Raw genomic sequence first — 13001 nt, 5'->3', positions numbered from 1 at the left:
GAAATGCAAATACGTACAGCAGACCATGAATAAATTGTCACCCGTTACTGGTATATCGTACTCTCTCTGATTCATAATAAGTGTCGCAGTTTGCTACTAGGTTAGTTCAAACTTAATACAAAACTGCGACAATTATTTTACATCGGAAGGGAATACGTAAATCATAGTGAATGTTTCCCTTTCCAAATAAACAATTGTGGCGGCTTGTGTGCTTACAGCACGTCTTGTCTTAGTTTGGCCGATGTCGAGTCTGTTTGGGTCGCGTCCTAATAAGTCGTCAAGTCCCTGCAAGAACCAAGTCGTTATGTAGCAAGACGCTGAATGGGTCACGGCGTTTTGCGGCCGCGAGGCCCACTACCTTGTACCTTGAATGAATAATAGAAGCAGAAGAAAAGCCGTGAGAAGTTCACGCGGCGCAAATCTCTTCGTTCTTGTGTTCTGTGCTCTCTCTTGCAAGGAACTAGTAAGCGTGCACGTGCAAATGCACATCTCAATTAATATGACAAACATATGTCAGAATTAACATGCACATAAAGATATTTTGATTGCACTCAAAAGTACTATTACAAATCAAGAAAACACTACAGGCCTAGTTTGGCAACATAGTTTTCTCAAAACAGTAGTAACCGAGAACCTCAGTACAATTAATTCTTCAGTTTATAAAAACCACGGTTTTTTCAGTTTGTAAAAAAGTGGTGAAGATCTCTTTATTAAATACTACCAAAAAACCATGGTATTAGAGATACTATGGTTTATAAAACTATTTGTTGAAGCCAAACAGCTCAAAGTTTTGAAATCTGTGGTTTATGAGAAAACCATAGTATTCTCCAAATACTTCAAAAAAACTGAGCAGCCAAACACAACCTTAATGTATCATCGACTCGTCATGTGCATAGAGCCAAAACAATTATCCCAGTATTTCCTAATAAGGCTAATGAATTCACGTAAGTATCCGGAATGTTGTGTGCAGCTTCATTGTTGATGTAGTTGAGTAGGTGCACCAAAAATTGCTTCCTTATCTGGTCACCATCCTGAATGAAAATAGTAAGTCAATATTTTGGAGTTTTCGCATAGCAGAATGAAAAATCATGAAACAACGAATATTGACCCTGCAAATTGGTTGATTTAGTTCTTTCGCATTCCATGAGTGCAATAAAATAAAAGCAAAATAATCAGACAAGTTCATGTAGATAAATGCATTATCATTATCTTGAGCGTTAAAAAAACTAAATAAGTTGCTTTAGTGGGTTTCAAAGGTAGTCGCCTCTCTGTGCTTTTTGGAACACAAGCTGGTAATCGACGATGCCAGAGGAAAAAGAAACATCATTCCATTCGGGATTTGCTACTTGGAGTGCTTGCTTTAAGTAAAATGAGATGCACATCCTTCAGAGTTGGAACTCGGCAGGCATCAACTCTCTTGCACATCCTTCATAGTAACACAAGCAAGAAACTTAAGGATGAGAGAAGAAAAGAAAGTAAAACCAGAGCAGACATGTTGAATTAATTTGGAAAGGCTTATGCATCAGATTAATACTATAAACTCCATATACCAAGCATCATGCTGAAACCACAGTGAGTACTTACAAGTTTTTTTGATAACCGAGTACTTACAACAGCTTAGCATTAGAACATTGTACGCAATATCCCATTAATGTTAGAATTAGTATAAGGGAAGAGAAAATCACATCCAATCCCATAAAAGATTAAATTTGCTAAGTGCAATGTTCGAACTGACAGCAGCATATGATTATTCAAGAGGGACATCACTTTGCTAAACGAAAATTGTAAGTGATACAGAAAAAATAAGTATCAGAAATATGAATAGAACTATGCTACAATGAAATCAATGAAGCAAAAGCAAAGACTGCTTGTGAGCTAGTTCATTTATTAGCTGGTTCCTTACGTGCAGATGTATTCTCTTGAGAAACATGACACCTTAAAAAATACACAGGACACCTTATATTGAACTCAACAACAAAAGCTTGTGTTCTACTAAGTGCCTGTAGAGTTGTCCATTAACCTTAACATCATCAACATAACTTGGAAAATTAAAAATGTTACTGCCAGAGTTCATACTTCCATCTTGTGCCTCCTTTCTATTTCTCTACCATTGGGTACTCGAGCTTGAAGTTGATTCTACCTCCAACCTTTACTGGGACAAAAAATAAGACCATCTCATTGTCGAGAATTACAACAGTTCTCAAGTTCAACAACTAATTTCTCAGATTCATTACTCTAGTAATGGTTACTTTGCTCCTAAACTGGCAGTACTCCCAGTTTACATGTTTTGTTTGTATGTTCAGGATATTCGCAGTTTTCCTCATCCCACAACCGACTACATCTTCATCATCACTAATTGTGGCTCCACAACCATCATTAGTATTTTCAGCAAGGAAAACTCCATCACGGTTTACCTTCAAAGTTCCTCTTTCAGGTCATTGTCATTCCCTTTGTTTTTATTTTGGTTCTTATTTCATCTCCTTTTTTTGAGAAACTTAATAGTATTCCTCAGCTTGCTTGGAGACAATATAAGAAAGCTCTTCTACATTTCTAATTTCCCCCCCCCCCCCCCTGATTTTGTCTCTTTCAGGCCACCATGGATGTAATATAGTCATTACCTTGATTTTTATTCTTCCTCCAGATTTAGTATTGCACGTAATACTTCCTCCATAGTTTTCTTTTGCATTTAGTTTCCTTGTAGCATCTTGTAGTCCCAAGCATTTCATCCGCATATAATTTCAGTAGTGTAACTGCCTTCTTGCACTTGAAAGAAATGTAAACACTCTGAAAGGCATTAAATTGAAATGTTATTAAATTCTGAACCGTTCAGTCACATCGCAGTAGGAAAAGTGATATGCAAATAAATAAACCCAAGTCAAACCAAAATGCATCCTCATTATAAGTGATGGCAACTCATATAGAGATAAGCAGTGAAGTTTCATAGCTAACAAAAACCAAAGCGTTATCTTCTCTATTCAAGCTCCTACGGGAAATATGTACAAAACTCTTTAAGTGTTTTAGATATTTATTTAGCAATTGACAAGTAGAGGTTCTCAATTTTCTCAAACACACATAGTGTCAGTTTAACTCTCTACTCATTCTCACACATCGTGTATTTCAAAGATTGATCTCAAGCAGCAAATCTTTATCCCACCCAGTTTTTGGATGTTTGTAAAAATCAGCCCATAAGAGATTAAACATACGCAAAAATGCAGGTTATATGAGAGGAGTACTGGAAGTCCAAATTCTACAGAGAACTGTAGTTCACACTTGTCAAGTTTGCAAACGCATAACATCAGATGCAACACAGGTACAAAACAAAATATTTAAAACGGGGATTGTATGCACAACAAATGAGATCAGTGAGCACATGTAGCTCGATATTGCTACCTGGTTCGTTTGTGCTGTGTGGACTCCAGTTAAGTTGGCTCTTCTCCATCTACTGATCTACGCTGCAAGCACTAAACACGAGAAGTCACTCACAACATCATAAAGCATGGATCATACTCCCAAGTAAGCCAAGTTTCCTGCAGTGGTATGGCCTTAAGGTAAGACCAAAATAGAACAAAGAAAAGACGGATCCTATTAAAAACATGTATTTGTGATGACATGAAGTAGATATAAAATTATCGAGACAAAGTAGCAATGAGACCCTTGAATATATTAACAAGGAATAAAATGAAAAAGATCACAAATGAGGCTATAAAATAAAAAAACATTAAGTATAATACTTGATTCTTGACAGCAAAAAATGAGAAGGGAAGCAATAACTTGCTCCACATACTACTTTTACCCCCGAAGTGGTGAAGAAATGGGCATTCCTCCAATCTAACTTTGAAACCAACTCATACATAAGCCTAAAAACAAAAATGTGGTGTGAACTATGGCATAAAAGGAAAGCAGGCAACCTCCTATATATTCCAATAGCAACCAAAGAGAAAGCCTAATCAGACACACAATTTACACTTTCACATCAAATATAGCAGTGAACCATCGGTATCATCCCCTCTCAGTGAAACGGAAGATGGGTATTTTCTGTACACATGGAAGGATATGTATCAGAAATAGCATACCAAGAGATTGTCCTCACACGAGTAAACATACCATGAGGCTTGGTAAATCAAAAGAATAGCAATTTATTTCAGGTATGAATTAATAAGATTTTGATGCCAAATTAGACTTAACGTGCAGTACATAATCTTATGGATTGAACGCATTGCAGAATGTTATTAAAAAATTGAAACAATATGAAAGAGCTGACCTTCACGAAATCCCAGCCCCTCCAATACTTTGATCACCTCCTGGTTTACATCCTAAATCTTTACAATACATTCAATTTCCACAGCCTGTCCCACCTCCAGGTGGAACTGCCTGTAATTCTTTCTTGTCAAGTACTTGCCATCTCTGCAGCTCTTGGTCCTGTTCATCTCCAGTAGCGAACTAAGATGCGAAATCATAGGAGGACTGCTCGGCGACGGCAGCGACCGACCGAGGGCGCATGGAGTACTTGCCATCGCGGCGGCCGTGACTTAGCCACGAACCTGTCGGAGGGCCGTGGGAACAGCGTCCTGACGCAGGAGATGGAGACGGTGGGTGCTACGCTGGGGCTCGGCACCAACGAGCAGCCTGGATCTGAGAGCGGGGGTGTGGTATTGAACATGCGAACAATTAAACAAAAAATGGTCACTGCAACCAGAATATGGGCGGAAGGCACCTGTAGGGTGGACTTCAGGCGGCGCCTGTCCGGGAGGCGCCTGGAGGTCGCGTCTGTACGGTGGAGCGTGGGCGCGGCGGTCGGCGGTCCGGGCGGCGCGTGGAGGACGCGTCCATGCGCCTGGAGGGTGGGCGCGGCGGTCGGCGGTCCGGGCGGCGCGTGGAGGACGCGGCCGTGCGCCTGGAGCGTGGGCGTGGTGGAGGCGGCCGTGCGCCTGGAGCGTGGGCGCGACGGTCCGGCGGCGCGTGGAGATGGAGGCAGAGGTGGAGGCTGTGGGGAATAGGTGGGGCGAGGCGTGTGGCGTGGTCGAGAGACGGCGGCGGTTTGGTTTTGTTCGTGCGTAGACAAGGAGAGGGTTAACGAAATGGCAGGGTGGGTAATTAATTAAAGTAATGGCATGGTGGGTAATTAAAGCATCAAATTTAGTTTGATGGGGGTGTAGATCATCAGTAGGATTTGATGGATAGAATGAATTAGTTCTTCGCCCTCTCTTTCTTTAATAGGGGTAATAAATAATATTGGTTTCAAGTGTCTGCGTTAGTCTTGACTTTGTGTGATTGTTGTCTCTCACAAGCAGATCCTTTTAGTTTTTTAGATTTTGATGCTCTACATGGAAATAGAATTTATAGAGTTTGCATTACCGGTAAAGTTTTGTTTTTGAACGGGTCATTCAAGAAAAGAGATGTATATTGGCCTCAAGGAATGTGAAGCGAGATACATAGTATAAGCCATCACACTAATGTCGATTTGCTAGCAATTTGTAATTTCAATACCTCAGCATTCTCCCTTATCTCGTTTCTTGTCATTTTCAAATTGTGTCTCTCACCTAATGGCGTGAAATGTGTTCAATTTGCTGATGTAATTTCAGGCAAATGCTATATGTATACTTCGTTACTTCCTATTTAACAACAGTATAGAAGACCCCACAAATAAAAAAAAATAGCATTGCAGAGGACATAACACTCTGTTTGAATGTCTATATTGAATTGACTTGAATACCAATTCGGCAAGGAAATTGAAATGGGCATGAATGTGAATTCGTTTATTTGGTTTTTTATTGAATTGACTCATGGAATTTCAGCAAGCTTTCAATAGCACTAGTAGAAAAAAGCCTTTAGTCCCGGTTCATAAAGGGCCTTTAGTCCTGGTTCATGAACCGGGACTAAAGGGTCGGTACTAAAGCCTCCCCCTTTAGTCCCGGTTCTAACTGGAACCGGGACTAAAGGCCCTCCACGTGGCTGCTGCCTGGAGGTCCACCTTTAGTCCCGGTTGGTAACACCAACCGGTACTAAAAGAAATTTTATGGTTTTTTTTGAATTTTTTTAAATTTCAAATTTCTGAATTATTTTAACCTCTAATCTCTAATCACCCCTCATCACTGCTCAATTTAATCTTTAATCTCTAATCACCCCTCATCATTCCAAATCATCTAACATTCCGAACGGTCACCCATCCTCTCACTACTCCAGCCTGAGCATGCTTAACTTCCGGGTTCTATTCTCCCTCGTTTTCAAGTCTGCACTTGTTGTTTTCCTGACAATAGTAAGATGCCAATCCTATTAACCCTCAGGAATTTAGCTTGAGCATGAAGTCACACATTTCACTGTTTGAGTCTGAAACTATTGTTCTAAAATCAATAATTATTTAGTAACACTAATATTTTTGAATAAGTAGTTTGACCACAGTTTGACCATAGTTGACCAAAATTCAAAAAAACTGAAATAATTATTTAGTAACACTAATATTCTTGAATAATTATTTAGTAACACTAATACTTCTTGAATAATTATTTAGTAACACTAATACTTCTTGAATAAGTAGTTTGACCATAGTTTGACCAGATTTAACAAAAATTCAAAAAAACTGAAATTTGAGCATAACTTTTTTTCCTTTTAGAATTTGAGGATTCTAAAAAATTGCAAACAGGTCGTAGGTGGTCTCCATCGGATGCGGATTTTCGTTCCGAACATTTTGATATATTATACGTTTTTTCCGACATCGTATGCAAAAGTTATAGCCGTTTTACATTTTCCCTACATTTTTTGCAAAACATGTCCAAATTTAAGTTTTTAAATTTTCCTAACTAGTAGATGTAGTAATATAACTACCTCTTGAAGGATTTTATTTTTTAAAGTTTTTATCATTTTCTTTTGATTTTTTCAAAACAAAAAAGGCGATCCACTGGGGGGAGGGGGGGTAGAGTTTGAAAATGGGACTTTTAGTCCCGGTTTGAGACACAAACCGGGACTAAAGGGCATCGCACCCTTTAGTCCCGGTTTGTCTCTCAAACCGGGACTAAAGGACTAAAGAATCTTTAGTCCCGGTTTGAGAGACAACCCGGGACTAAAGGGCATCACACCCTTTAGTCTCGGTTCGTGTCTCAAACCGGGACTAAAGGGCTCAGGTGAACCGGGACTAAAGCCTTAGCCGCACGAACCGGGACCAATGCTCACATTAGTCCCGGTTCGTGACTGAACCGGACTAATGTGAATATTGCCTCGTGACCAAAGCCCTGTTTTCTACTAGTGTAGCAAAATTTGTTTGGATGGCAAACCCTGCGATTACATGGTTAGACGAGTATGAAGATTATGAAGTTGGAATGTGACAAACTTTCAGCGGCATTTTATCTGTATTTGCAACAAAACAATACTTAAAAAGTATGCTCATAGGATAAAAAGGTACATAGAACAAACTTCTCAACACCATTTTCTTCACAGATGAAAATCAATTACCCTCCCGCAAAAAAAATCAACTGCATAGAATCTGTGCTACCTTCTAGCATAACAGTATAGAAATATAGTGTTGCGAATAACGGTATAACGGTATAGGAATATAGTCGTTACAAATGATGAGTACATATTCTACCAGGGTACGTGCCCCTCTAGCCGGATTTTCTGTTTTTCCTTTTCCAGTCTTAAGTGTTTTGGCATATAAGTACAATTTGTTTGTTCACACCCTTTGATCAGTCCATTCAAAGTGGACAAACGGTGTTGAATTATGGAAATTCCTTTGAGGTAAACACTAGCATTTCACCTATTCCTTTGGGAATTTGTTGATGTCTCTCTAAATATGGCGTCTACCAAAATTGAAAAATAAGCTTTACCCAAGTCAGATATGTAGCGAGATCATCGTGGTGCGGCCGCTGGCGATGACGATGGATCCAGTGGTGGATTTGGCGGCGCGTTGAATTCTCTGCTGGCCTTTGTTGGGCTAGAGCACCGTCACGAGGGGGTGGGCTTTGGGCCCAGTGGGCATGCGGCCCATGACTTGGTTTTAGGAGTAGTCCGTCGGGCGCTCCATTTCGGCGCCCCCAGCGCCGCTCACCTAAGTTGGTGCTCGAAGGCGATCGCTACTGGGCCGGCCCAGCATCACTAGCATCCAGCGAGAAAAAACAAATTGCGAGATGTGGGGATCAAACTCGCATGTCATCGTCGACCCAATTAGCGCAATAACCACTGCACCACGATGACTTTCATGTATTATATCCGAAAGGAGCGCAATTTGACCCTTCTTGTTAGTCCAATTATAAATTATTTGAAAAATAAAACTTATTTTTGAAAATTAATTCACAAATTCTAGAAAAGTTCCTCAATTTTTAAAAAGATATTAATTTTGAAAAATGTTCACGAATTTGAACAAAGTTCACCGGATTTTGAAAAAAGTTCACTGGATTTTTCAAATGAGTTCACAGATTTGGAAAAAGTTAATCGATTTTGATTAAAAAGTTCACCAATTCAAAAAAAAAGTTCATCAAATTTGATTTTTTCAAAAATTTGAAAAACGTTCACTTGATTTGGAAAAAGGTTCATGGATTTGAAAAGGTTCATCCATTTTGTCATCAATTTTGATTAAAAATGTTGCGCATTTTGAAAGAAGGAAGAAAAAAGGAACAAGAAAAAAAGGAAAAATAAAAATGAAAATGAAACATAAAAAAGGAAGAAGGAAGAAAAGAGAAAAGAGAATGTAACAAATCACATCACTTTAAATGTCTAGGTGGCTACTGTCGGCAAGTCGTGTGTTCGGATCACATGCACGCTCTTATTTTTTGCAGTTTAAAACAAAAAAACGAAAGGATAAACGGGCTAGCCCAACATGGCATTGTAGTGTGCGTCGGTTGTGGAAAACACTGTAATGGGCGCTGAAGGCACCTACTCCACACAAGAGTAATAGGGTTTGCCCAGCCTGCCACAGAAGCTCCAATCAAAAAGGTGTCTAGCAGTTTAGAGATGCGTGTTGGCCAAATAATACCCAAGACTCTTTTAGTACCATGGCACATACTCCGATAACACATCAATGTCAATCACTCCCACAACTAATCTGGCAACCCCATTCGCCCGAGAGAACGACATATCTACCTACTCAGTTTTACCAATCAACATTCTGATGCTCCAAACCACCATGAGGTGGCTACTGTAGGAAACTGTAAACCGCAAGTCGTGTGTTCGGGTCACATGCACGCTCTTCTTTTTTGCAGTTTAAAACAAAAAAAATGAAAGGATAAACGGGCCAGCCCAACATGGCGTTGCAGTGTGTGCCGGTTGTGGAAAACACTGTAATGAGCGCTGAAGGCACCTACTCCACACAAGAGTAATAGGGTTCACCCAGCCTGCCACAGAAGCTCCAATCAAAGAGGTGTCTAGCAGTTTTAGAGATGTGCGTTGGCCAGCCCAACATGGGGTCGGTCTAGGCAACGACACGTGACCCTAGGGCTGTTGGGGAACGTAGTAATTTTAAAAATTTCCTACGCACACGCAAGATCATGGTGATGCATAGCAACGAGAGGGGAGAGTGTTGTCTACGTACCCTCGTAGACCGAAAGCGGAAGCATTATAACAACGCGGTTGATGTAGTCGTACGTCTTCATGGCCCGACCGATCAAGCACCGAAACTACGGCACCTCCGAGTTTTAGCACACGTTCAGCTCGATGACGATCCCCGGACTCCGATCCAGCAAAGTGTCGGGGAAGAGTTCCGTCAGCACGACGGCATGGTGACGATCTTGATGTTCTACCGTCGCAGGGCTTCGCCTAAGCACCGCTACAATATTATCGAGGATTATGATGGAGGGGGGCACCGCACACGGCTAAGAGAACGATCACGAAGATCAACTTGTGTGTCTATGGGGTGCCCCTGCCCCCGTATATAAAGGAGTTGAGGAGGGGAGGGCCGGCCCTCTCTATGGCGCGCCCTAGGGGAGTCCTACTCTCACCGGGAGTAGGATTCCCCCTTTCCTAGTCCAACTAGGAGTCCTTCCATGTAGTAGGAGTAGGAGACAAGGAAGGGGAAGAGGGAAGAGAAGGAAGGAGGGGGCGCAGCCCCTCCCCCTAGTCCAATTCGGACTAGGCCTTGGGGGGGCGCGCGTCCTGCCTCTCCCTCTCCCCTAAAGCCCAATAAGGCCCATATACTTCTTCTCTCGTATTCCCGTAACTCCTCGGTACTCCGAAAAATACCCGAACCACTCGGAACCTTTCCGATGTCTGAATATAGTCGTCCAATATATCGATCTTTACGTCTCGACCATTTCGAGACTCCTCGTCATGTCCCCGATCTCATCTGGGACTCCGAACTCCTTCGGTACATCAAAACTCATAAACTCATAATATAACTGTCATCGAAACCTTAAGCGTGCCGACCCTACGGGTTCGAGAACAATGTAGACATGACCGAGACACGTCTCCGGTCAATAATCAATAGCGGAACCTGGATGCTAATATTGGCTCCTACATATTCTACGAAGATCTTTATCGGTCAGACCGCATAACAACATACGTTGTTCCCTTTGTCATCGGTATTTTACTTGCCCGAGATTCGATCGTCGGTATCTCAATACCTAGTTCAATCTCGTTACCGGCAAGTCTCTTTACTCGTTTCGTAATACATCATCTCGCAACTAACTCATTAGTTGCAATGCTTGCAAGGCTTAGGTGATGTGCATTACCGAGAGGGCCCAAAGATACCTCTCCGACAATCGGAGTGACAAATCCTAATCTCGAAATACGCCAACCCAACATGTACCTTTGGAGACACCTGTAGAGCTCCTTTATAATCACCTAGTTACATTGTGACGTTTGGTAGCACACACAAAGTGTTCCTCCGGTAAACGGGAGTTGCATAATCTCATAGTCATAGGAACATGTATAAGTCATGAAGAAAGCAATAGCAACATACTAAACGATCAGTGCTAAGCTAACGGAATGGGTCAAGTCAATCACATCATTCTCCTAATGATGTGATCCCGTTAATCAAATAACAACTCTTTGTCTATGGTTAGGAAACATAACCATCTTTGATTAACGAGCTAGTCAAGTAGAGGCATACTAGTGACACTCTGTTTGTCTATGTATTCACACATGTATTATGTTTCGTTAATACAATTCTAGCATGAATAATAAACATTTATCATGATATAAGGAAATAAATAATAACTTTATTATTGCCTCTAGGGCATATTATATCCTTCAGTCTCCCACTTGCACTAGAGTCAATAATCTAGTTCACATTGCCATGTGATTTAACACCAATAGTTCACATCATTATGTGACCAACACTCAAAGGGTTTACTAGAGTCAATAATCTAGTTCACATCGCTTATGTGATTAACACCCAAAGAGTACTAAGGTGTGATTATGTTTTGCTTGTGAGATAATTTTAGTCAACGGGTCTGCCACATTCAGATCCGCATGTATTTTGCAAATTTCTATGTCAACAATGCTCTGCATGGAGCTACTCTAGCTAATTGCTCCCACTTTCAATATGTATCCAGATTGAGACTTAGAGTCATCTGGATCAGTGTCAAAACTTGCATCGACGTAACCCTTTACGACGAACCTTTTGTCACCTCCGTAATCGAGAAACATATCCTTATTCCAGTAAGGATAATTTTGACCGCTGTCCATTGATCTACTCCTAGATCACTATTGTACTCCCTCTCTTAACACAGTGTATGGTATACAATAGATCTGGTACACAGCATGGCATACTTTATAGAACCTATGACTGAGGCATAGGGAATGACTTTCATTCTCTTTCTATCTTCTGCCATGGTCGGGCTTTGAGTCTTACTCAACTTCACACCTTGTAACACAGGCAAGAAACTTTTTCTTTGACTGTTCCATTTTGAACTACTTCAAAATCTTGTCAAGCTATGTACTCATTGAAAAAACTTATCAAGCGTCTTGATCTATCTCTATAGATCTTGATACTTAATATGTAAGCAGCTTCACCGAGGTCTTTCTTTGAAAAACTCCTTTCAAACACTCCTTTATGCTTTGCAGAATAATTCTACATTATTTCCGATCAACAATATGTCATCCACATATACTTATCAGAAATGTTGTAGTGCTCCCACTCACTTTCTTGTAAATACAGGCTTCACCGCAAGTCTGTATAAAACTATATGCTTTGATCAACTTATCAAAGCGTATATTCCAACCCCGAGATGCTTGAACCAGTCCATAAATGGATCGCTGGAGCTTGCATATTTTGTTAGCACCTTTAGGATTGACAAAACCATCTTGTTGCATCACATACAACTCTTTTTTTAATAAATCCATTAAGGAATGCAGTTTTGTTTATCCATTTGCCAGATTTCATAAAATGCGGCAATTGCTAACATGATTCGGACAGACTTAAGCATAGATACGAGTGAGAAACTCTCATCGTAGTCAACACCTTGAACTTGTCGAAAACCTTTTGCGACAATTCTAGCTTTATACATAGTAACACTACTATCCGTGTCCGTCTTCCTCTTGAAGATCCATTTATTATCAATGGCTTGCCGATCCTCGGGCAAGTCCACCAAAGTCCACACTTTGTTCTCATACATGGATCCTATCTCAGATTTCATGGCCTCAAGCCATTTATCGGAATCTGGGCTCATCATCGCTTCCTCATAGTTCGTAGGTTCGTCATGGTCAAGTAACATGACCTCCAGAATAGGATTACCGTACCACTCTGGTGCGGATCTCACTCTGGTTTACCTACGAGATTCGGTAGTAACTTGATCTGAAGTTACATGATCATCATCATTAGCTTCCTCACTAATTGGTGTAGTAGTCACAGGAACAGATTTCTGTGATGAACTATTTTCCAATAAGGGAGAAGGTACAATTACCTTATCAAGTTTTCTACTTTCCTCCCACTCACTTCTTTCGAGAGAAACTCCTTCTCTAGAAAGGATCCATTCTTAGCAAAGAATGTCTTGCCTTCGGATCTGTGATAGAAGGTGTACCCAACTGTCTCCTTTGGGTATCCTATGAAGACATATTTCTCCGATTTGAGTTTGAGC

The 13001-nt window shown here is 40.8% G+C and overlaps 1 long non-coding RNA gene across 9 annotated transcripts; it reads right to left on the bottom strand.

Moving 5' to 3' along the window:
* Window positions 1–5041, bottom strand: LOC125538954. Of its 9 annotated transcripts, none has more exons than XR_007296563.1 (5): window positions 4262–5041; window positions 3391–4035; window positions 2619–2784; window positions 2077–2152; window positions 1–1031 (listed from the first exon to the last, which is right to left on the bottom strand). It is a non-coding gene; the product is annotated as an uncharacterized LOC125538954 (long non-coding RNA). The 9 variants fall into 9 exon arrangements; XR_007296564.1 differs by having other exon boundaries at window positions 2077–2147; XR_007296562.1 differs by lacking the exon at window positions 2077–2152 and having other exon boundaries at window positions 1–285; window positions 366–1031.
* Between the last annotated feature and the right edge of the window lie 7960 nt (window positions 5042–13001).

This window comes from Triticum urartu, chromosome 2 (assembly GCF_003073215.2).
Source record: "Triticum urartu cultivar G1812 chromosome 2, Tu2.1, whole genome shotgun sequence".
In the NCBI taxonomy this organism is placed as follows: Eukaryota; Viridiplantae; Streptophyta; class Magnoliopsida; order Poales; family Poaceae; genus Triticum; species Triticum urartu.
This window is presented reverse-complemented; position numbering and strand designations above follow the sequence as displayed.